The sequence below is a fragment of the Pelophylax lessonae genome (assembly GCF_965119305.1).
Source record: "Pelophylax lessonae genome assembly, chromosome: 7".
NCBI classification, from domain to species: Eukaryota; Metazoa; Chordata; class Amphibia; order Anura; family Ranidae; genus Pelophylax; species Pelophylax lessonae.
The window spans coordinates 152,962,229-152,988,459 of record NC_138774.1 but is presented as its reverse complement, the minus strand read 5'-3'; the positions used below and the strand labels follow the sequence as shown (position 1 = coordinate 152,988,459).

The following is a 26,231-nucleotide window of genomic DNA, read 5'->3' as shown; positions in this document are numbered from 1 at the left end:
CATTCCGGCCAAAAAGTTCAATTTTAACCTCATCGGTCCACAGAACTTGTTTCCAAAATGCATCAGGCTTGTCTATATGTTCATTTGCAAAGTTCAAACGCTGATTTTTGTGGTGAGGACGTAGAAGAGGTTTTCTTCTGATGACTCTTCCATGAAGACCATATTTGTACAAGTATCTCTTTATAGTGGAATAGTGTACCACAACTCCAGTGTCTGCCAGATCTTTCTGGAGGGATCGTGCAGTCAAACGTGGGTTTTGAATTGTTTTTCTCACAATCCTGCGAGCTGTTCTGTCTGATATTTTTCTTGGTCTTCCAGATCTTGCTTTAAATTCCACTTTTCCTGATGACTGCCATTTCTTAATTACATTCCGAACAGAGGATATTGACATCTGAAAACGCTTTGCTATCTTCTTATAGCCTTCTCCAGCTTTGTGAGCGTCAACTATTTTCAGTTTCAGTTTTCTAGACAACTACTTAGAAGATCCCATGGTGCTGATTGTTGGGGCAAGGTCAGATGAGTCTGGGCATTTAAAACCTTTGAGATTGACATCACCTGGTATTTCCAGATGATGATTGAGAACAATCCAGTGGCAATGGGGGCAGTGCATGCTATAAATTCTGCAGGGTGCCTAAACTTTTGCAGACACCATTTTTTTGTTTTCTGTAATTTTGAAAGTGTCAATGATGGAAAAAAAAATCTAACTTTTGTTGACATATTATAAGAATGTCTAATCTGTAATTTGATGCCTTTTGGAGATGTTTCTATCTTTCCTTGGCTTCTTTATGCACATAATACAAATTTTTACCTGGGGTGCCCAAGCTTTCGATCCCCACTGTAAGTGTCTGCCTTTCTTCAATAAAATCAGTCCTTTTTTTTTTTTTTTTCATTGCATTCTGGTAAGGGGCCAATCACGTGCACAGTATGATTTGATCCACATTTTGGTTGAAGGCTTTTGGAGTCTTGATCCTACTTCGTCACCAATCCATGAAGTTTTAATTTCTTATGATTTGAAGTTGAAGATTTTCACGTTTTCTTGTTTGAGAGACTTTTATTCATGTTTCCAATATTATTTGGTTATTTGCATTTGATATACATATTTATATGCATGGATTTTCATATTGTTTTTTATACACAATTGTTTTAGAAGCGCACTCTCCTTTCTATTTTAAATATTCATTTATCCTTCAGTGCTGCCTCTATTTTTATTTTTGTTTTAAGGTTAGCGCACCCTTTTTCCTTTTAATTTATTTGCATGAAGCAATGCCATTAGGTCTCCTTGATACATCAGTGCTTTTTCTATCATGACCCACAATGTCTGGGACGTAGATATAAACAATGGCTGGCTTTGTGTCAAAATTGCAGCAAGGTAGTAGTTGTACAGGTCTTTGAGTCCCATCCCGCCTGCATATCTATGTTTCGTTCGTTTTTTGTGAGCACATCTGGCCCTCCTTAAATTGTTAGTTTTAAAAGAATGAACCTTTCTTCTTCCCTCAAAGCCCAGCTGAAGACACAAAACAGATAATCTGTTGTACTAAATACATTTTCATAATCGTACCTTCTCTTTCCTGTTACTGCAGCTCCGCAGGCTGTCTAACTATGACTGTGCCGTCCTATGGTCACCAGACTTAGGCATAAACCAGATCATAATTAGATAGATAGAGTAGGGAGGGATTAGACTACCTTGTATTTGCTGTTAGTGTCCCTGTTATTCACCCTCTCTATTTGTACTTGTGACCATTATCACAAAAATATATAGAAAATCCAAAACTTTGAGTGTTCACTAAAACAAGAATGGAGGAGAAATCTTCCAAAAGAAAATTTAGTTCTGATGACCCTGGTGATCACAAAGGATTTACTTAAATGAAAATAAACCCTCCAATCATTTTCAGCCAAGGAAGCTGAGTATTTTTATGGATGAAAGGAACAGCAGGAGAGTGAAGGGAAGGGGAACATCTGCTAACTGGTGTGGCCACTACACCTGAGAGTATTGTTTTACTGGCTGTTTTCTGGCTTTATTTAGGCTTTTTTGCAGATTTTTACCAGCTTTGAAAAGTGGTTTAGAAGCTTATTACAAGCGTTTTACAGCTTCAGGCATTTTTGTTTAGACAATAGAAAGCACTAGGGGGAAGAAAGGGAGAGGAAATTAGGGGTGGAGAGTTGCTATTTGAGCAAAAAATGCTCGTAAAATGCTCAAGTCAGGCATTTCTATTAAAGTCTATGGGGCCAAAAATATTTGTAATCTGCCAAAAAGAAGCTCATGTATTAATTGTGAGCTTCAGGTGACAGAGTACTCAGATGTGAACAGGGGCAATTAAAATGAATAGGATTTGGCTTGTTGAGCGTTTTAGAGCTGCAAGCCTCAAGCAGAAAATCACAAAGGTGTAAATGGGGCCAACCTACTGCTTTGCCCTATCATGAGCAAACCACAGATTTGCTTTAGGGGAAAATTATAGAATTAGTACATACAGTATTTTGATGTTTGCGTGAAGGTATGCCTTTTTTAGGCAACTTTGACATTTTGCATGTGCATCTATTGATGTAGGCATCAATGAACTTAACTTTACTATGTAGACACCAATGTACTCGGTAAAATGTTAATTAAAGCAGACATTTGCTTAAAAGTGAAAGTACTGCTCACCCTCCTTCTCCCCCCCCCCCCTCCTCTTAAAAAGTCACTGTGCTTTTTTCTTCCAGGAGCTTGTACATTTTTGTGACAGGTACTTGCAACCTCCAGGGATAAGTCACAAATTCCAGGAAGCTGCAGGACTAGTCTGAAAGCACTGTGCAGTGGGGAACCGGCTGTGAGACATTAGGAAGCCATAGGATCAGAAGTCCAGTGAAGAATCGGCTCCAGTAAAGACAGGGTTGGACTTCTGGGTTGGCAACTACCTGTTTGTTAAATGTCAGCTGCTAGAGTATTTATAGGTGCTGACTAATTTTTTAAAATAGAAGTGAAGCTCCCCTTTAAGTTCGCCCTTTTTGTTGGATTTTATTATTGTTATTATTGTTATTTTTAATTAAAAAAGATTTTTTTTTTTTTACACATGGGACAAGTTTATTGCATGTGTTATCATATACATTGCTTTATATTATAATATATTGTTAGGTTTTGTGGCATGCCTTTGCAGAGAGGAAAAAAAATAGGCATTTAAGGTTACCTCTCCAGGCAAAAAGGTTCAATTCCCTGGTGAAGTGAAATTTTTTGAAAGGGTGCATGTGTTTCTTTTGGTGCTACAGAGTGCATTATTAGCCCCATACCATAGACATCATTAGGGGTATATGAAAAGCAATTTATGAATGGAGGGGTTGGACCTTTTAATCCTCCACCTATGCTTTATTCATATTTTTTATTCATAGAAGTCGCAGTACCAGCTTCTATGAATGAAGGAGCTGGCATAGTTAGAGAACCTGACAAAGCTTCCACAGTTCTATTAACCCCTACGGCAGCATATGATTACAGTGGGGGGGGGCATTGATTGAGGACGGTTTCACCTAACAGAAAAGGCATACTGTACACGGGATACATCATACTGACTGTAAGTGATGTTCCTTGCGCTGATTTTTCTGTTTTATTGTTTTTCATTCGGCTGCACTTAGACTTCAAATGCTAATATAAAGGAAGAACAGCTGTGAAAAAAAACTCCAGGTTGTTTGAATGATCATTACTGTGCTTTGAGTTTTCATTGTCTTTTTAATCAGGGGTGTGACTAGGGTGTGTTTTGCCTAAATATACAAAGCTTTTCTAAGAGGTTAGAATGTATGGTAATGACTAAATATTACTGCATAGGCATATATTATTACAAGAAGTACAGAAACACATTTAAAACGATTATTACCATTTAAAAAAAATCCAATATAGATGACTTTTCAAGCTTTAAAAATGATCTCATACTGCCTGATGGAGAAGGTCATACACTCACTATTTCAGTCCTTTCTCCATCAACTGAGTGATTAGATTCTTGTTTTCTTTATAGGAACTATTTATTTGGCCAGTGTCCCAGAAATCCAACAGCACGGTCAGGTTCTAATTGTTCATTGTGACTTAGCATGATTTCTATTTCATACTCTCCATATAAAGTAAAAGTGTTTGCTGACATTTGGGAAAGGTTAAAGGGATAAACTAAATTTAGAAAGAGCAGGGAATGATAAAAAGCACTTTGAGATGTAAAATCAAAATAAAACTAAAATGACCAAGCTACTGGCAGGCAAACCGGTGACTTTAAGGCTTGTAACAATAGCTTTATCAACTGATGAGCTGGGGTTTTTTTTAACCCTTTTTATGCCCAGAGGTTGCTGAAATCTAGATACCCGGGCCAAATTTGGCAGCTACAGTGTGCATTAAACTGATCATACATGGATCGAAATTTGAACAGTTCAGCAAGGACTGGCTGAATTTTGATCCATTTATAGCCACTGTGGTGGAACAGAAGTTTTACAGTACTGATCGACTTATGTTTAACCACTCTGTCTGTATTTTTCACTTGATCAGAACTGTTTATTCTGATGGTATGGAAGTCAGAATACAAAGATACAGTGAGGAGGATTACCCCATCCACCTAAAATGTATAGCCAGCCTTACTTAACTTTACTGTACCTCTATTTACTAATTTATCCACCTATATCATTTTTACACTTTATTTAAAATGACATATCCAAGTCAGAATGTCTAAAACTGCTGTCATATTTTTATATCTAGATTTGAATCGGAAAGCTAATGTGTTTTGGGGTCCAGACATTGCCTTCTTTAGCAGGGTTTATAGGGATGTGGGGTCAGAATGTGGGGATTCTAATCAGTAAGTGTAGTAAATGTCTTTGCCAGAGGTTAAAATAGTGCCCCTGTGTCTGTGCTAGCAATGGTGTCCAGTGCTGTGTAAAAGCGACAGCTGCCTGCATGCTTAAATACTACATGTTTAACATACAGGCAGTGTAAATGAGTCAACAAAAGTCTTCCTATCCTGCATTTTCTAGTCTCTGTACCTCTACAGTAAAGAAAATTGCTGCTACTGTGCTTTGCTTTTCCCCTGGAGTTGAAGGTCCAAATCATCTGTGAAAGCTGCAAATGGTTCAGCTCCTCAGGTACAAGAAGGAGGCCGTGGGCAGCTCTTGGGAGTCCTTAGGAATGGGAGTTTTGCCCATCCCAAACGCCACCCTCTGCTTCCTATCGATCAACAAAATGATGAGTCGCTGAAAGGGTATGGGAGAGGGAGGGGGCAGGTAATTTCATGCTGCGAGACCATGTCAAAATACGCAGTACATATTAAAGCCCCAGAATACTAAAGAAGATGTCAAAATCATATTCAGCACAAGTAGGGACCTGCATATAAATCTTGGGTCCAGTTTAAGTGAAACTTGTCATAGGTGCAATGGCTGCCAATTCAAACCTTCTTCTGAAAATACTAGTTGTCTGTTTCCTGTGTTACAGACCTCCGAACTTTCCATGATTGCAGTGTACTTTTTGCCTACAGACTGTGGCTGCCTGGCATTGTATTTCTCCACAACCAGCCTTCCTGCTCCCTGTTTTTGACTTTTAAATGCATGCTCCCAGCTGGAACTATGGCCACAGAAACAGATAGCCTCTGCTGCAAACTACTCCTTTTTCCCTTCTTCTCCCTGTGAGCGATTGCTATAGCTGGAGCCTCTGCTGTCCTATAGGTGAATCACTTTAGAGCATGCTCCGCTACCCAGAAGTTTGGGGCAGTGGTACTATGGACCCGGAGCTGGCGAAGCTGCATTTTAAAGAAATTAAGTGCATTTTGGACACATAAAAATGGACAATGCTTAAAGGGTTGCCAAGAATGCATGTTTAAAAAAAACGTGAATGTTTAGTACTTTACAGAAGGATGGTCAAACTGATGGTTAGGCTCCACCCAAAACATTTTTATTAATGTCTCTGCCCCTGGTAGGGAGATTTTGCTTACTTATTGTCGCTATGATCACAGAGGAAGCGATGGGAAATCTTTCCAATGACTAAAGAAAAAGCAATAGAAACCTGACAGGTTCTAACCTTTTTCCCCTATGTCTACAAATGAAAAACAATTTTAGTTGAAGTTTTGTTTAATGACAAAAAGCTGGAATGTAAATATTCAGTGCATTCAAAATCCTTCCCTTCAAAAAGCATTTATGTGAAAAGCCCTCAAATACTAATAAATATTGGATATACTATTCACTAAAAGAAAGATTTTATTCTACAGTGGGATTTGAGAATTATGGGAATTACAGGGACACAAATAATGGATAGATGGCATCTATGACTTAGCATTTTGCAGTCTGGTTTTAATAAAAAAAGATGCTGGAAAATGAGATCACACAGGAAGGCAGCGTGGCACACAGCATTTCCTAAACTTCATGGTGGACTTAAAAGTGTCATAAAAGTTTTGTCTATTGGCAAAAAACACATGGAGTTATTCCAGAAACAGAACTCAGCATTTTACCACTTCACACCTAGATGTCCATGGAAATTCACTGATTGACTGTAATACTTATTTTAATGAATTTTTGGAAGTGCTGTTTGCTCTAGTTTTTTTTTGTGGGGGGGGGGGGGGGGGAGGGGCAGCTTGGCACTTCCTTTTGATTCCTATTAATAAATATAACCCTGGTCAGGATAGAAAATATGTCATTCCTGTTTGTGTTATTTTCCCCACATGCTGAGAAGACATAAAAGCCCAAGAAACAAACTTATTACATTGCTCTAAACAGTACATAGTACTTGTTTGAAGACCACCCTACTGATTATTTTGCATTGGCACAAAATTAAACAGCTAAAGCATAAAGTAAAAGAGGAATAATCAGATAGCTTATTGCCATGTCAGCCTGGAGATTGTTTGGGTTATTTCTGCTAGAAATCACTAATGCCAGCAATCAACAGCAATTTGTAGCTAGAAATGTAATCAATCTAGTCTCTCGAATTGATTTATTGCAGTTATAGGTCAAATTCATACTACATTATTGTTGCTGTACAAATTGCTTTCCTTCAGAGAGTTGTAGTTAAAGTGATTGTAAAGTCTAGTTTTTTTTAATAACAAACATATTATACTTACCTCCTCTGTGCAGTTGCTTTTGCACAGAGCAGTCTGGATCTCCTCTTCTTGGGTCCTGCTCCTGGCCCCTCCCTCCTATTGAGTGCTCCCACAGCAAGCAGCTTGCTATGGGGGCACCAGGGCCAAGCTGTAGCTCTGTGTGTCCATTCAGACAGGGAGCTGCCCTTTGGCCCCACCCCCTCTCTGTCCTTATTTGCTAACCGACTTTGATTGACAGTCGTGGAAGCCAATGCTGCCACGGCTGTGTCTCAGCCAATCAGGAGGGAGAGTCCCGGATGGCTGAGGGACTCGTGGACATTGCTGGACAGAGAGGGAGCACAGGTAAGTATTAGGGGGTGCTGGGGAGGCTGCTACACACAAAAGGCTTTTTTATCTTAATGCAGGGAATACATTAAGATAAAAAAAACGTTCTGCCTTTACAACTCCTTTAAGCCATAAAGGTGAATGTAGAGCAATTTTTGCTAGTGAACTTCTCACTGAAATTAAACACTGCACAACCTGATTGGCTGCTGTGTAGTCAGGACTGTGAAATCTGTTTGAAATAGACTTCTCAGCTGTGACGATACTGAGAGAGAGAGAATGAGGTGTTATGTGTATTCAAAGTGGAGGATGTTCTTTTCTCATCTCTGCTTGATATGTAGATATAGTTGTCTTTTATACTATATGTAAAGATGATGTCAGCAAAAAGTGTGTCCCAAGAAGGTAGTAATTCTAAAAATAAAAAGTAACACCCACTCTTGCATATATTGTTTGAGTCTTTAGTAAGACATATAACTCCACTCAACATACTGACATAAAGTTCAAAAATAAATATACATACATTGTAAAATCTATCTATCTATCTATCTATCTATCTATCTATCTATCTATCTATCTATCTATCTATCTATCTATCTATCTATCTATCTATCTATCTATCTATCTATCTATCTATCTATCTATCTATCTATCTATCTATCTATCTATCTATCTATCAACTCTTTTCTATGCTCTTTTTTCATTTCAATGATTTTTATTGAAAGTTTTTAGAAAGAACATCAAAGGTATAAAAACTACAAACATAGGCACATCCATTCCAATTGTCCCCAGGCAAGCAAAAAATGAAAGGAGAAAAAGCAAGCACAAGGAACAACCGTGGTGCACTATAGTGTTATGCACTTGGATCAGTTGCCCAGAGAGGTGGGAAAGTCTTTTAACAGTATAACATTAATCAAGATCAAGTATTGGTTGATACATGCAACAGGTTACAATGAGCTTTAGGAAGGAGAAATGAAGGACATAACAAGGCACCTTGGTATTCCAAGGTGGAAAAAAAGTCAACCAATTGTACAGCCTACCACTGTATCCCAGTGCCAGGGTAGCTATTACTAGCACACATAAACACGTCAATTGGGAGTACCTAATAGGGCGTATGGTTTAGAGCGATGCTGCCGAAGAGATAGGAGTAAAGAAGAGTAGTAGGAGGAAGAGAATGGGAAAAAAAGGGGAAAAAGAAAATGGGGAGGATCCCACCCCGCGCCCCGTACCCCACATCCCCAGAACCCAGGCGACAAGAGATCTCCTAAACACCACCAGTGAGGTAGCCGAGCAAGGGTTCCCACACTTTATCAAACTGTTTCATTTTATCATTCAGCATAGCTGACATGCATTCATTGATCATTATCCATGAAAGCTTTTGTCTGAGTTGATCGAATGGCAGGACAGGGGACCTCCAAGACTATGCAATCTTAATTTTCGCAGCCGTGAAAATAAAGGTAATAAGTCTTCTTTGGACCCTCGTGACCGTCTCCAGCTTCAGACCAGCTTCAGACCCAGTAAGGCCTGCTGTGGGGATTTGGTCAGGTTAATTTGCATGAGGGTGTATATAAAATTGTACATCTGTATCCAAAAGTGGCGTACCTTGTGGCATTGCCACCAAATATGGAACATTGCTCTTTCCTGACCACAGCCACGGAAGCACACAGGAGATGCCCCAGGTACATATTTCACTATCCGCACCGGTACCATATACCAGCGCAGTAGTACTTTGTAGTTTGCTTCTATAAAAGAAGTATTAATTAGTGCTCTGGAGGCATCCTGAGCCATGAGTCGCCAGTCGGCCAGCTCAATGCTATCCCGCATGTCAGCTTCCCACTTTACCATATAAGACAACTTCATGGAAGAATCCGACAGCATATTGTATAATGCGGATATATAGCCTTGCAGCTTGTCGTATTTCCGAAACAAGAATTCCATAGGGGTCATATCAGAGAGCTGGGATAAGGTGCGTAGATAATGTGCGATTTGGGTAAATCAATAGTATTCAGACACAGGCAAGGCGTATTTCTCTATCAATTTCTGTCTTGTTAGGCTTCCCCTATGATCACAAAAATCTGCTATGCATATGAGACCCTTATTCATCCATTACATAAATGTTCTGGGGGAGAGACCCGGGGGGAACCCACTATTGTTGAGCACAGGGGCCAAGGGGGTGTGGAGTGATTTAAAATTGTGAGCTTTAGACAGTCAGTTCCAAATAGCCAGTGAATGGGATAGGGCCTGGGCATAAAATGGGGGGCACTCTTTGGGTGGTTGCCATAAAATATGGGAAATCGGCTTGTCAGGAACAGAGCGCGCCTCCAGCTGCATCCAGATAGTAGGGGAACAGGTCGAGTGACACTTCACTAGTTGGGCCAGTTGTGCAGCATAGTAATACTTCATCAAATCTGGCACCCCCAGGCCACCTCTGCATCTAGGGGTAAATAGCGTCCATCTGTTCACCCTGGGTCTCTTGTTCCCCCAGATAAAGGACAACATTTTACCCTGAAACTTCTGTACATCAGATCTATGCAGAGCAATAGGCAACGTGCGAAACAAATATAACGGTAGGAGATTCATCTTTACTGAGTGTAGTCTGCCAAACCATGACGGGGGGTGAAGCAGCCACCTGTCCATGTCAGCCAGTAGACGAGCAAAGAGGGGTGGGTAGTTGCTAGTATGGTGTCACAAGGATGGCGTCAAATGTATGCCTAAGTAAGGCAGTGCTCCTGTCTGTCAAATAAATTTATAGGACTGCTGTAAGACGGTGACCGTCGATCTCTCCAGAGAGATATTCATCGCTTGCGATTTGGCTTGATTTGTTTTCAAACCCGATATATGCGCAAACTGGTCAAGCAGCACAAAAAGGTTGGGAAGGGTTGTGATCGTTGATGAGACCAGGGCCATGAGACCATTAGCCTAACAAAGGTTGTGTAGGAGAAAGTATCAGATTTCAATGTCAACACGGAGTCACTTATGTTTCCTTCTATCTTGTCACTACCATCAAGATTAATACAGCAGATTTTACACATAATATTCATATAACTGTATAATCCATTTTATTTGAATAAGCAACACAATGTGAAAAATATTTTGAAGCTGAAAACTCTCATATTCTCCCATATCAGACAATTCATAAAAAAATTGATCCAATCCCATCCCAGCTTCCCCTCTCATAATGATCGAAAAATCAGAATGTCTCTTATGAAACAAGTTCATATGAGGAAAACGTGGAAGCCCATCCAAAAAAAAAATGATAGTTCTTGATAACACAAGAAAGGAAGTAATGATGAAAGCAAAAACAAAAAAATATTGACAAATAGAAGTTTAGTTGTGCTTGTCTCATGGTCATAGTAGAATTAAAAAATCCAGAAAAAAATTAAATAATTTTCTTTAAGCTTATGTGGAGGTCACCAAGGTTGGATCCTGGACGAGTGTTACATAGCACCAATATTTGGGCTGTGGTCCCTTTAAGGGAAGTATGGGGTTCACAGGAAGGCAAGGGTTAAGCTGTCTCTCAGAGAGACCAGCTCTTAACCACTTGCTGACTGCTCACAGTAATCCTACTGCGGCAGTGCGGCTCTCCTGGGTCCAGCGATGTAGACCTACGTCGCTGGAGTTCATGTGATTCTGGCAGCGCTTTAGACACAGCAGGAGTCGGGCCAGGGAAGGAGAGACGGTGATTGCTGCCTCCCTCCCCCGATCATCGTGGAAACGGTGAGAAGACCCGCCTGCTTATGTAAACAAAGCAAGCGGGTCTTCTCAGTGACAGACAGGAGGAGATCACAGGATTCAGCATAGCTGAACCTGCAATCTCTGTCTCTGTCACAGAACCCCCCCCCCCACATATCAGTAAGCATGAGGCATACATTTAACCCCTTGATCACCAAAAGTGTTAACCCATTCCCTGCCAGTGTCATTATTACAGTAACAGTGCATTTTGCATTTTTTTAGCACTGATTACTGTAGTAATGTCACTGGTCCTCCCAAAAGTGTCAAAAAAGTCAGTTGGGGGTCTGATCTGTCCACCGCAATCCCGCTAAAAATCGCAGATCGCCACCATTACTAGTAAAAAAAAAAAATCAAATACGCTTATTGCAATTTTTTTTTACCAAAAATATGTATCAGAAAACTAATTGGCCTAAAATGTTAAAAAATGTTGATTTTTAAATTTTTGTTTTTTGAAAATGTCATATAGCAGAATGTGAAAATATTGTTTTTCTTTTTCAAAAAATCACACAGGTGGTCAAATACCCCCAAAATAAATCTCTATTTATGGGAAAAAAGGACGTAAATTTAGTTTAGGTACAGCGTTGCATGACTGAGCAATTGTCCGTTAAAGTAGCGCAGTGCCGAATCGCAAATTAGGCCCTGGTCATTAGTAGGGATGATCGAACGGTTCGGGTCCACCATCGGTTCGGCCCGAACATTGGGTGTTCGAGGTTCGGCCGAATTTAGAACTTTTTGCCCAAAAAGTTCGGAATTCGGCAACCAGAACCGACCAAAATGCAATGCTTCAGGAAATGGGCTTTAAAAGCCCGTTATTGGACCAGAACCATTAGCAAAAGCCAATTGAGGGGGCAGGAGAATGCTAGGAATGTGATTGGAGTGACTAGGGGGTCCCTAGACCAATCATTAGTGAATACGCCCCCAGTATATAAGATAGCCCCCGCCATATTCCTAGCATTGTTATACTGGACATGGAAGAGAGTGGAAGCAGTTCTGTTAATTTTACTTTAAAAGTGTCATTTAGCATTTATTAGTGTGAGGAAAGGGATATCTAGTGTAGTTAGAGTGCTCCTTTACACTTAAGTTAGCTTCAAAAATTTAGTTTCTGTAGGGAAAGTGTTAAGTGTAAGGGGACCGTAGTGTAGTGTAGGGTTAACTGACAGTGACTGCTATGGAAGGGTGACAAAACCCTTCCATAGCAGGGTGACCGCTATAGAGAAATGATCATTTCTCTGAGTTGCTTCGGGACAGGAATATGGCTTCTCACCAGCATGATTTTTCATGCTGCAGGGGTTGCCACTGCCAGTGCTTTTTTGAGGACATGTTTGATGTCAGACATGACATCTGAACTTGTGTATAGGGGGTATATATACACATATATGTCTGTATATATACCCCTAGACATATATAGGTGTGATAGTAGCAGAAATATATGCTTGCGCTAATGAAATCATTTACAGTAATATATTTCTGCTACTATCACACCTATATATGGCTAGGTGTCTATATACATATAATTATGTGTGTATATATACCACTATACACAAGTTCAGATGTTTTGCCTGCCTCAAAAGAACCCAAAAAAATGCCAAAAAAACGCTAGCGTCAAAAAAAAAATGCCCAGGTGTGTTTTTGCTGGCATTTTTTGGGGGGTTTTGGAGGCAGGCAAAACATCTGAACTTGTGTATAGTGGTGTATATACACACATACATATATTTATATACACACCTAGACATATATAGGTGTCATAGTAGCAGAAATATATGCTTGCGCTAATGAAATCATTTACAGTAATATATTTCTGCTACTATCACACCTATATATGGCTAGGTGTCTATATACATATAATTATGTGTGTATATATACCACTATACACAAGTTTTGATGTTTTGCCTGCCTCAAAAGAACCCCAAAAAATGCCAAAAAAAACGCTAGCGTCAAAAAAAAAAATGCCCAGGTGTGTTTTTGCTGGCATTTTTTGGGGGTTTTTGGAGGCAGCAAAACATCTGAACTTGTGCACAGTACCACTATACACAAGTTCAGATGTTTTTCCTGACTGCAAAGAACCCAAAAAAATGCCTGCTATTAAACAGGCAAGGTGTGAAAACCGAGAAGAGAAGCCAACCCCCTGTGCTGAAAGTGTTCTAATACAAACAATCCTTTTTTTTTTTTATGGTTCTGGACTTGCTACAGAGCTGAAATGGTCTAAAGGGTGTACCTGTGAAGTTTCAGCACTGTAGCATGTCCAGAACCAGAAAAAAAAGATCATATAGGTGTAAAAGGAGGGTCCCACATCCCTGTTCTACTGAAAAATTATCTTTTTTTTTTTCATGGTTCTGGACATGCTACAGAGCTGAAACTTCACATGTACACTTTTTAGACCCCCCAGATACTAAATCCAAAAAAAATCTCTCTTTTTTTTTTTTTTTCAATAATTGGCTTTTTTATCAAAAATGACAATTTTTAAGAACTTTTTTTTGTGTGATTAATAGTTAATGGGGCATGACCCAGAACCCTAGGGACTTTTTAGGGGCATTTATTGGGTTTTATGGCTTAAAAATTGTGTTTTTTGATTACCGAAGTTCGGGTTCCATTGATTTCAATGGGGTTCTGAAATCCGGGCCGAACTTTCGGGAAGTTCGAATGTTCTGGCCGAACCAAACTTTTCAAAAGTTCGATCATCCCTAGTCATTAGGGGCAAATCCTTCCGGTCTTAAAGTGGTTAAAGACAGGAAGTAGTGTCAGTGGGTGTGGGGAGTAAGAGCTAGACATACACCTGGGAGACTGAGCTGGTGAAACAAGTGTTTGTGTGCTGCATGTTGGCTGGAGACAGGCTGCAACCTGGGACTGCTTACCTGGGATAAACCCTGCCAGAAGCCGGTATTGTACTATATCTACCATTTATGCTGAAGTTAAGCTGATTTTTACATTGGGCTCTGTAACAATGTCATACTCAATTATGTTGGTTAGACCCGGCAATCCTGAAAACTTTTCTTTGTTTCTCTGCAGAAATTCTTTCACTTGTTGGCTTTGGGACTTGGTCAGGGTAGCAGCAACGTGCACTAGCTCAACTCCCGCAGGGTCCTCTACAGCGACCCCTACAACAGCGGATACCTGATCTCGGTCTCTCCAGGGTTTTAGCAAATTCACATGGTAAATTTGGTAGGGTTTCCTCTTCCCAGGATGATGTACCCTGTAATTCACATCACCAACTTTTTCCAGCACCCCAAATTGACCCTACCACCGGGCCAAGAATTTGCTTTCTACGGTGCATATTAAAACAGCTAACCGGTCTTCTACCTGGCACTCTCTTATCCTGGCAGACCAGTTAAATACCCTCCTCTGGGCATCCTGTGCCTTTTGGAGGTGTTCCCTCGCAGATTTTACTAAGAGCCCCTCCAGGTCCATAGCAATGTGCTCAAACGTCACCTCGATTATAGGCAAGGGAACTAAGGGGTTCTTATTGTGTGACACTGGGGCAGGAAGCACAGTACCTTTTTACCGCCACCTTCACGCCTGGCCAGTAAAACCAGTCAGTTATTCTGGCCTCTGTTTTTTCAGCCCCCAGGTGTCCGCCTAATGCCTCATTGCGGGCTAAATCGAGAAGCCTTCGCCGATATGACTGGGAAACCAACAACTGTTCGATAATTTCCCCTCGGCCTTCAGTCACTCGATAGAGCAAATCCCCAGTTAACGCAAAATGCAGAAACCTTTGTTCCGCCCCCGGAATTTGTGGGACTCTATTCACCACTGAAATCTGTTCTCGGGCATTGACTAAAGAGGGATCCTGTAATTGGGCGGAGCCCCCTTGGATACATCCAGGTCTGGGTGTACTGGTCTGGAGGAAACCTCCCCTTCACCCTCCCCAAGAGGAATCTGCAGTGGGGAGAGTTCCTCCTCATCCTCCCCCAACATGACCTGTAACATACAGTCTCCCCTTCCCTCAGGGGTCAACTCGGTCTTGAGACCTAAAACATGAAGGTCATTATTAACATCAACATTTTCCAACGTAACACTACCACCCCTAGGTATTTCAACGCTAACAGGGTGTGTTGCGGGCGGTTCTGTACCGGACCCCTGAGACTTTGGCCATTCGGGCCCCACTGTCTCTAGTTGTCTTAGCCATCCAGGGAGTCCACTCTGCACCTGGTTCCATAGTTCAAGGAATAGTGGACAATCCCGCCCAACTATGATATTGTGGATTAAGCTGTTTACCACCCCTACTTCCTGTGTCACTGAGGTACAGCCATAAGAAACAGTCACAAGAACCAAGGAGTACTCCCTGGTATCCCCATGGATAAATACTACCTGAAGAGTCTTACTCACAGGGCCGAGTCTCCCGATCACTCTGACATGGACCAGAGTCACCATACTCCCGGAGTCCAGTAACGCCTTGGCAAGAAGGTGGTTCACCCAAATCTTGCATTCAAACTGTCCTTCTGTAAGATCGAGATGGGTGGTACATGCTAGTTGGGCATAGAAGGAGACTCTCCTGCCCACACCACATTCCATGGGCTCCTCCTGAAGTGGGCACTGTGCCTGGGTATGCCCTCAGGATCGACAGCGCCAACACTGTATGTCTCCCATTTGGTTGCCAGGGGCTGACCTTCGTGGATCTGGCGAAAGTGAGGCAGGGATGCAGGTTCCAGGGTCTGCTATGGCTCCCCTCCTGGATGCTACAGCTGGCTGTACTGCCCTTAATGCTTGGCAGGTCTGAGCAGATCCTCCACCACGGTATACATTTCCACCAACTCCACCAACTGGTCCACCATTGCAGGGTCTCCATGGCTTACCCAGCGTTGAAGGTCATCCGGCAGGGACCACAGGTTCCTGTCCATCACCACCCGTTCCAGCATTTGTGGGCCAGACAATTTTTCTGGCTGCAGCCATTTTTTGACCAGCTGCACCAGTTCATGCATCTGAGACCCAGTGGGCATTCAGATTGGTACCTCCAGCAGGGCACCCTTTGGGCCCTAACGGCTGTAGTCACCCCCAGGTGGGCCATGATCTCAGCCTTTAGTTGCTCATAATCTTTGATGTGCTCGGTCAGAAGATCAAAATAAGCCTTTTGCGGGTCACCTGTAAGGAAGGGGGCGATGATACCAGCCCATTGGTCACAGGGCCACCCCTCTCGCTCAGCTATCCTTTCAAAAGTAAACAGAATGGCCTCCACATCATCATCAGGGGTCAGTTTCTGTAAAATATGTCTGGCTGTCAAGGCTATTTGGTTGCCAGGGCCAACAGTTACTTGCTTTCTTCCCTGAGCAAGATGCTGCACTGCCTCCTTTAAAGCAGCCACTTGTGTTTGTGTAGCCTCCTGCTGGGCTGTAAGATGGGTGACTAGCAAGGGGGTAGGCTCCTGCTGAGCTGCTATAGCCGTCTCATGGCGAAGGTTTGCTTCTATGGAGGCTTGCTGTTGGGCCACAGTGGCTTGCATTAGCGCCTTGATAACCTCCTCCATGTCTTTTCCTGCTGTATGCAAAGACTTCACCCAAGACATGCAAATGGGTACACTGTCTCTTTAAATGTCACTTTTCAAATCTGCTCTTTCGGTTTTAATGCACTGACAGCATCCGAAACACCAATTGTAATATTTGGGATGATAGCTCCAAGGGATCACGAGCACAAGCCGGGTAAACTTAAAGCAAAAGTGGTTTATTTTCTTCCACAACAGAAATAAGGCTTCCAGCAGCAAACAGTCCAAAAACAGGCATAACTTAAAAGTCTGCTTAAATTCATTATAAATGGTATATACAGTACAATACCGGCTTCTGGCGGGGGGTTTACCCCAGGAAAGCAGTCCCAGGTTGCAGCCTATCTCCAGCCACCATGCAGCACGCAAACCACCTGTTTCACCAGCTCAGTCTCCCAGGTGTATTTCCAGCTCCTACTCCCCACACCCACTGACACTACCTGTCTTTAAGAGCTGGTCTCTCTGGGAGACAGCTTAACCCTTGCCTTCCTGTGAACACCATACTTCCCTTAAAGGGACCACAGCCCAAATATTGGTGCTATGTAACACCTGTCCAGGACCCAACCTTGGTGACCTCCACACTTTGAAATGAAAGACATATCTATGAAAGAAAACAAGTATCAAATTCTTATCAAAAACTTATATGTTTTTCTTAAGTAATTTTTATTAATTAATATGGACCATTCTAGGCTCATAATCCTCTCTGCATTGTTTACCTATTCTTCGAACAAAAAATGAACTATAGTCCCAATTAACTTAAGAATAACAAAGGAACCTTCCCAGTTGGCATCTCAGGTACCTTCAGACCTTTAATTCTTAACCATAACTTGAGCTCCTGGAATACATTTCTTGACATACTCAGAAGTAGAAATCTTATTCAAAACATAATTTCTATGTTTTAGCAAGGGTCTAGCCATATTTTGTGCAGCCAACTTCTGAAATTCCTGTACCTGGTGTTGCAATGTTTGAAACCACATTTCTTTCTATAAATATCTAAGTATGCTAATCTCAAAAGAAAGAAGAATTGACTTCGTCCTGTCATTAACTCAAAAAGTGATAAACCTATACTAGAAAATAATAAAGCTCTTCAGCTAAAATATAGCAGGTAAATAAGTCACCCAATCTTTAGTTTATGTTTACCTTTTCCTTTTGGATTGTTCTGTAAACTAATAAAACAAGAGTCAGAAGTTTGAACCAATTGAACTTCAATATTTTTACAATAAATGTCATCTCCACTATCAGTCTGCACTTATTCTAACTAAGATAAAATTTCAGGGCCCCCTTTTTATTCTGTGACCAAATTCAATCTTGTAAAGAAATAGTTTTATCAGAGTCTTATATTCTTTTGATTACTACACTCACAATTGCTTTAATTTTACCACTGATTTATTTTGATCTTTCCTATATGATCTACTACTGAAAGAAACTTTGTCATGTTGAAGTGGATTATTTTTGAGAACCAACCATGCCTGTCATGGACCATATAGAAACATAAACTGTGAGTAAATAAACCACATTTGCATTGTCACTCTGACTGCAAAACAAACACAAGGCAGACTCAGGTTCAGCTCTTTGTGCAGACATATATCCGAGAAGCTTATATTGTAACAAAAGTTGCTGTTCTGAAATCCAAACAACAAATCCGATCACATATGCTTCATTGTGCCAATAACTGGATACATCTATATAGGCACAGGAATTTTATTCCTGACAAATGTCCACTAAACTTTGGTGAAGTAGTGACTTTTTCGATTAATTACACAACTGTGGCTCTGTCTCTTACATTGCGTCATTTGTGCCAAGAAATATTTATCTCTCACTTCAACTGACAAGCCTTTCTCTTCAAGATTCAATTGCCACTAGACAAATCTTTGTGAATTAACACCCCTTGCCTTTCTTTGTAATAACAACTTTTAGTGTAACCTGAGGTGTTAGCAAAATAAGTGGTGCAAAACCCACAATGTGTCTGACTGATAGCATTGTACAATGCTCTCGTAACACATTTTTACTGATGCCATTGTCTCATCATCTACATACACTTATTCAGAAATACTGAATTTATAAGGGCTTTCTTTAGATCTTCAATTGATTGTATACAAGGTCTCGCCTATTATTAAAATTATTTACCCTATATCCTCAGTAAGCCTCAATAATACATTAAGATTTTCTCAGACAGATGCTTTGTCTGCAACAATCTAAATTAATTCTCAAGAAAAGCCAAAAAAAAGTCCAAAGAAAAGTCCAAAAATCTTCTTAAAACAATTACATTATTAGGTAATAGTACCTTTTTAAATATTTTTTTTTCTTTTCGTCCATTGACTCTCTTCCATGTATCTGGTAGGATTGACACAAAAATCTGTCATTCTCTAAACCACAGAACAAAATGAAAACTGTTATGGGATAGCTAGCTAGTTTGTGTAACTGGACCTTTGCTGCTCTGTAAAGACTGATAATCAGTGCATGCCTTAAATATCACATTATTTTCAGAGAGCGCAGAAGATAGTCTATTACTGTCAGTCATAGCTGTCACACTTTGTATCCCATTATACTGTTGGTAACAATCTTGTTTATCGAGTTTATAGTTTTTATCATTTTTGACAGATTTTGATTGTACATCTGCAAAAAAAATGTGTACACTGCTTTTTAACTACCTCAATACTGGGCACTTAAACCCCCTTCCTTCCCAGACCAATTTTCAGCTTTTAGCGCTGTTGCATTTTGAATGACAATTGCGCAGTCATGCAACACTGTACCTAAACCAAATTTGTGTCATTTTCCCCCCACAAATAGAGCTTTATTTTGGCGGTATTTGATCACCGCCAGGTTTTTTCTTTTTTGGTGCACAAATAAAAAAAGACCGAAAAGTTTGAAAAAAAAGTTTTTTTGTTTAGGTTATACAATTTTGTAAATAGATATGTTTTTTCCTGCACTGATGAGCACTGATGACGCCGCACTGGCAGGCACTGATGAGGAGACACTGATGGGGTGACACTGATGGGGTGGCACTGATATGCAGCACTGATGGGCACTGATAGGTAGCACTGATATGCTGCACTGATGGGCACTGATATGTGGCACTGATAGATAGCACTGATATGCAGCATTGGTGGGCACTGATAGGCAGCACTGATGGGCACTGATAGGCAGCACTGATGGGCACTGATTGGCAGCACTGATGGGCACTGATAGGTGGCACTGATGGGCGGCACTGATCGGCACTGATGGGCGGCACTGATCGGCACTGATGGGGTGCACTGATGGGCACTGATAGGCAGCACTGGTGGGCAATAATGGGCACTGGTGGGCAGCACTGATAGATGGCATTGGTGGGCAGCACTGATAGGAGGGCACCACTGGCAGGCTCTCTGAGCCCTGTTTGCCATCCCTGGTGGCCATGGTGGGCATCCCTGGTGGTCATGGGTGGGCATCCCTGGTGGCTCTAGTGGCACCCCCCCAGGGCTGCACTGGTAATCAATGTTCTGATTACCAGCACAGACCCCCCTGTGATCAGTGAGTACTTAGAAATACTCACTGATCCCCCCGGCTGCAGTATCGAACCTCTCCTTGTCCTCACTGACAGGATCTGTCAGAAGGAGAAGAGATCGAAGTCGTTACAACGGCTGTATTTACATTGCATGACGGCTGTGATTGGACACAGCCGTCATGTGATCAGGAGGGCCAATCACAGGGCCCTCCTGCTGCATCTTGTTGCTCTGTGTCCGAGGGACACAGGCACATCGAGATTGCCCGCGGCGGCGCGATCTCGCTCCTTCTGAAGGACGTTCCGGAACGTCCGATCAGAAGGACGAGACTCCCACCCGGCCGTATATGTACAATGGCCGGGTGGGAGGTGGTTAATATGACTTTCCTGAATATAGCAAAAACAAAGAAATTGTTTGGAGATTTTCTCGTAAAACTCACAGACTGGGGCCCGCCAATGAACTGCAATTGGCCAATTCCCTTAGAAAGACTCCAACCACAACCATAGTCTATACTCTTACCAGACATGCTTATTGCAAAGACATTGAACAGTTGACTTTTAGAAGCTTCAAATTGCACAAAACATTTACGTTTCAACATTTGCTATGTAGCCTCAAGTAAATTAGGACAATCTACTATCTTTAATTCAATAACCAAATCCAAGTTTTGAAACACTAAACACCAAGTTCTTTTCAATTTATCTAATTTGCATACAGTTCTTTTCACAATCTCAATTATTGGATTCTCCTGTAAGCTTTGTTCTGTCCCTTGTATGTGTTTGGAATGATCACATGTAATAACACACATTGTCTTTTCACTTTCAGGGCTTAAATATTCAAAAAAAGATAAAAATTATTTACATGCAGCATTTAACTTTAGTTGTTTGTCCATTAAAGAACTTATCTACACTCTGACATTGTTCCATAAACCACCTGAAGTCTTAGTCCCTTTTACAGCACTATCCTAAGGCCTCCAAACATATCCTGTGAGAACATCCTCGACCAAGCTAAGTCTTTTGTTTTGTTTTTTTGTTTTTCTTCTCCTTGCTGAACCGCAAGCTGTCAATAGGTGAGAAAACAGACGAAAAACTCACCCCCAGTAGCAGGATGGTTAACTGGAGTCATGGATAAATATACTTCATCCAGGCCCACACTTCCCACCAAAATGTTCGAAATAGACGTCTCACCTGTCACGATACTTCAGGAAAGTTGTTTATTTTCTTGAGACTGTTCTCTGTCTCTGGAGTGCCTGTGAAGATTTGGTGTGCCTGGCTGTGCAGGGTGGGGATTAGGGATGATCGAACGGTTCGGGTCGACCATCGGTTCGACCCGAACATTGGCTGTTCGAGGTTCGGCCGAATTCCGAACTTTTTGCTGAAAAAGTTCGGAATTCGGCAACCAGAACCAACCAAAATGCAATGGTTCAGGAAATGGGCTTTAAAAGCCCGTGATTGGACCAGAACCATCAGTAAAAGCCAATTGAGGGGGCAGGAGAATGCTAGGAATGTGATTGGAGTGACTAGGGGGTCCATAGGCCAATCATTAGTGAATACGCCCCCCAGTATATAAGATAGCCCCCGCCAAATTCCTAGCATTGTTATACAGGGACATGGAAGAGAGTGGAAGCAGTTCTGTGACTTCTGCAACAAAGTGTCATTTAGCAATTTTTAGTGTGAGGAAAGGGATATCTAGTGTAGTTAGGGTGCTATTTTCCACTATAGTTAGCTTTAATTATTGAGTTTCTGTAGGGAAAGTGTTAAGTGTAAGGGGACCGTAGTGTAGTGTAGGGTTAACTGACTGTGACTGCTATGGCAGGGTGACAAAACCCTTCCATATCAGGATGACCGCTATAGAGAAAAGATTGTTTCTCTTGTGTCACATTCAGTGCACTAATATGGCTTCGCCCCTGTGAGCATTCTTTTTGCTGCAGGCGTTTATAGGGCTTTTTTAAGGAGATGTTTGGAGTCAGGCATGACATCTGAACATCTGTGTAGGTGTATATATACATACACCCATGTCTGTATGTATACACATACACATATATAGGTGTGAAAGTAGCAGAAACATATGCTTGCGCTAATTAAATAATTAACAGGCATATGGCTCCGCTCCTATAACACCTATATGTGTGTATGTGTATAAATACATACAAGTGTGTGTGTATATATATATAACCCTATACAGAAGTTCAGATGTTTTGCCTACCTCCAAAGACCCAAAAAAAATGCCCAAAAAAATGCCTGCACCAAAAAAAAAAAAATGCCCAGGTGTGTTCTTGCAGGCGTTTTGTTTTGGGCATTTTTTTGGGGTCTTTGGAGGGAGGCTAAACATCTGAACTTCTGTATAGGGTTATATATACACACACACTTGTATGTATTTATACACATACACACATATAGGTGTTATAGGAGAGGAGCCATATTAGTGTGAATTAGCGCAAGCATAGATTTCTGCTATTTTCAAACCTATATATGTGTATGTGTATATATACATACATGGGTGTATATACCCCTACACAGAAGTTCAGATGTTATGCCTGCCTCCAAAGACGCCAAAAAATGCCCAAAAAAACGCCTGCAACAACACTCCTGGGCATTTTTTTTGGCGCAGACATTTTTTTGGGCATTTTTTTGGGGTCTTTGGAGGCAGGCAAAACATCTGAACTTCTGTGTAGGGGTATATATATACATACACCCATGTCTGTATATATACACATATATAGGTGTGAAAGTAGCAGAACACTATGCTTGCGCTAATGAAATAATGAACACCAATATGTCTCCGCTCCTATCACACCTATATATGTGTATGTGTAAAAATACATATAAGTGTGTGTGTATATATAACCCTATACAGAAGTTCAGATGTTTTGCCTGCCTCCAAAGACCCCAAAAAATGCCCAAAAAAATGCCTGCGCCAAAAAAAAATGCCCAGGTGTGTTCTTGCAGGCGTTTTTTTTGGAGGCAGGCAAAACATCTGAACTTCTGTATAGGGCTTTATATACACACACACTTATATGTATTTATACACATATATAGGTGTTATAGGAGAGAAGCCATATTAGTGTGAATTAGCGCAAGCATAGATTTCTGCTATTTTCACACCTATATATGTGTATGTGTATATATATACAGACATGGGTGTATGTATATATACCCCTACACAGAAGTTCAGATGTTTTGCCTGCCTCCAAAGTCCCCCAAAAAATGCCCAAAAAAACGCTTGCTACTAAACCGGCAAGGTGTGAAAATAGCGGAGCCATATCCCTGTTCCATAAGTGACCTAATACAAACAATCTTTTTTTTTTATGGTTCTGGACATGCTACAGAGCTGAAACTTCACAGGTACACTTTTTAGACCCCCCAGACACTAAATCCAAAGAATTTATTTATTTTTTTAAATTTTTTTTAAATTTTTTCAATAATTGGCTCTCTATCAAAAATGACAATTTTTAAGAACTTTTTTTTGTGTGATTAATAGTCCCTGGGGCATGACCCAGAACCCTAGGCACTTTTTAGGGGCATTTATTGGGTTTTAGGGCTTCAAAATGGTGTTTTTTGATTACCGAAGTTTGGGTCCCATTGATTTCAATGGGGTTCTGAAATCCGGGCCGAACTTTTGTGAAGTTCGGATGTTCTGGCCGAACCAAACTTTTGAAAAGTTCGATCATCCCTAGTGGGGATCCCAATTTATCTGCAGCTCCTTAGGGGGGGCGCTACATATACTTGAACCCACTCACTAGCTTATTTCAGTGTATTGGTGGAAACTTCTTCATTTGGGCAGTATCCAGGGTCAGCATCTGCTGGCTGAGAAATTACACGACCATGTAAATCCAGTTCTCTTTGCACTTTCCACTACATGCTTAAAGGGTATTTCCACTTTTGCCACCAAATTGGGATAACACCTAATTTGTATTTGTTGTTACATGTGCCCAATCACATAGAAAACTTTAAAAGATATTTTAAAATTACAGCTTACCTTTATTAGATGTTCATGTGTACTTCCTTCAAGAAACATTCAGTGTTTGTATGCTAAACCCTGTGTGTGTATGTCTGGGCCTTGTAATTGCTGTGATTATACAAGTTAATTGTCCATGCACGATCCATAACTGTACAAGCATATCCTTTGAACCAAATGCTTCATGGTTATTACACAGTTGTGAATTATTTAGTTTTTACCATTTATTCGATTTTGTATTGCCAATGGTTATTATAACTTATACATAGGAATTTGTGTTTATCATGGCCATGGGGAAGGCACAGCACTGCAACTCTGTGAGCTCTGGCTAATTAACCCTAATCTTTGCTGCTGAAAGATTTAACCGTTTGCTAACAATCATCTTATTAGTAGCATTTTGATTTCAGTGTGCTGAAAATGTGGTGACTGCCAAACTGTCAGAGAGAGATTTAACAGCCCTAGGTTTAAGAAACAATTGTTTTGGCTCAAACATGTTTATTCTGTTTTCCATGATATTTATCACACCTTGCCTTTCCATAGACATCTGCATTGAATTGCAATTACAGGAACCTGGCAGGAATTCATTAAAGGGCTTGTCAGTGTTGACATATTCTGGAAAGTACTGGTATATGCTCCAGGGCTGTCATCCTTGCCCCTACTTCACCATCTACTGGATCACTGTCCTTTATGTATGTGAATGTCATTTTTCCTGGCATGCAGCACACAAATGTGTATTCCAAGTCAGGGTCTGACTAAGTAGTGAAGAAAGGGTGCGTTAGCTCCCATATTTCTACCCTGAATTAAAAGCTGAACTTCAAGCACAAAGAAAATGAAATCCTTCTCCGACTCGTTCATAAGCAAAGCCACAAAGCCAAAACTACTCCTTGGCTGAATTAATTTTTACACAGCTGAAATCCATGGCATCTGGTGAGTTTAAGAGGGGAAGGGGGGTCTGTAATGATGGGGAGCAGTTATTCCAACCTTTCAGACTGAAATTTACTGACAAAATTGGGTGACACAGACATGTTTTTACTGGTATATTCAAAAGTTACAAAATTACAGTTTTAAGTGTAAATTTCAGTATTTAGGCCACGAACAAGTACAATATGCAAATAACAAGGTGATTAAAGGTAGATATTTAAGGCAAAAAACATATTTCTTATTTTTGTTTCCATATAGTAAGTAATTAATTCAGCGACAGGACTGGGGGAGGAGGGCAAGACAATTAGAATGGGCAGGCAGACACACACATGAAACTGAGTCTCACAATGACACTGACAGCAGTGTGTAGCAGCACTAATGATGATGACACCTTACCGACCCATGACTTCCTTGCAGCATAACATCACATGACACGCTCAGGCACCGCGTCCACCAGACCCACCCTCCGCTGGTGCCACTTGAACACACTGTAGAAGGCACTCGGATCGTCTCGGCTGGCTCTGGCCCGAAACTGTGCATGCATGCATGCATCACAGCCATATTTTTTACTGCCAACTTTTTCCTGTCAATGGCATTTACCGGCAGGAAAAAAGTGCCCGTAAAAACACTGACAGTTGGCAACATTAATGGGGAGTAAGGGGAATTCTACTGGAGTGGGAGTCTGTACTGGACCTTTTCTGGGTGCCCTGGCAGCGCTCCTGGTGGCGCTCCTGGCTTCTCCTCTTCATTGGGTGCCCCCACAGAGAGCCGCTTTTCATGGGGGCACCCGTGTGGGCGCTCTCACGAGTCCCGCTGCTGCGTCCATTGACACAGACAGCAGGACTCACCCCCTGCTCCCGTGTTACTAGATGTGATTGAGACAATCTGTCAAATGAGGATCCGAGACAGTAGCTGGAGCCACTGGGCTCGTGCTCATCGCTGGAAAGTTCGGGTTCAGGTAAGAATAATGGGGGGTCTGGGGGACAGCTTCAATCAAGAAGGTTTTTCACCTTAAAGCATATAATGCCTTGAGAATTTACAACTCCTTTAAAAAATGTTTGAAGCTGCCATTCATTCACAATGGCAACCCCACACATCTAAATATGCAGCGCATTTGCGGGTGTGGGAACCGCAGGGAAATCGCATGGTGCAAAAGCACCATGCAATTTCCCTGGAGCTACATTTTGAAAAGAGTGTATGCACCTTTTTCTGGGGGAAAAAAATTAATGGGCTACTGTGCCAATGCAAAATCGGGCTGTAAACATGCAATAGTGTGAACCAGGCCTAATAGTGGAATAAATTAATGTGCCACAGAATCCCCATGGCTCTGATTGA

The 26,231-nt window shown here is 41.3% G+C and overlaps 1 protein-coding gene across 2 annotated transcripts in view; it reads right to left on the bottom strand.

Annotated features, from left to right (window-relative positions):
- Positions 1 to 26,231, bottom strand: part of CHRDL1 (chordin like 1) — a 184,943-nt gene that overhangs the window by 38,803 nt on the left and 119,909 nt on the right. The gene's annotated exons all lie outside the window — the stretch shown is intronic.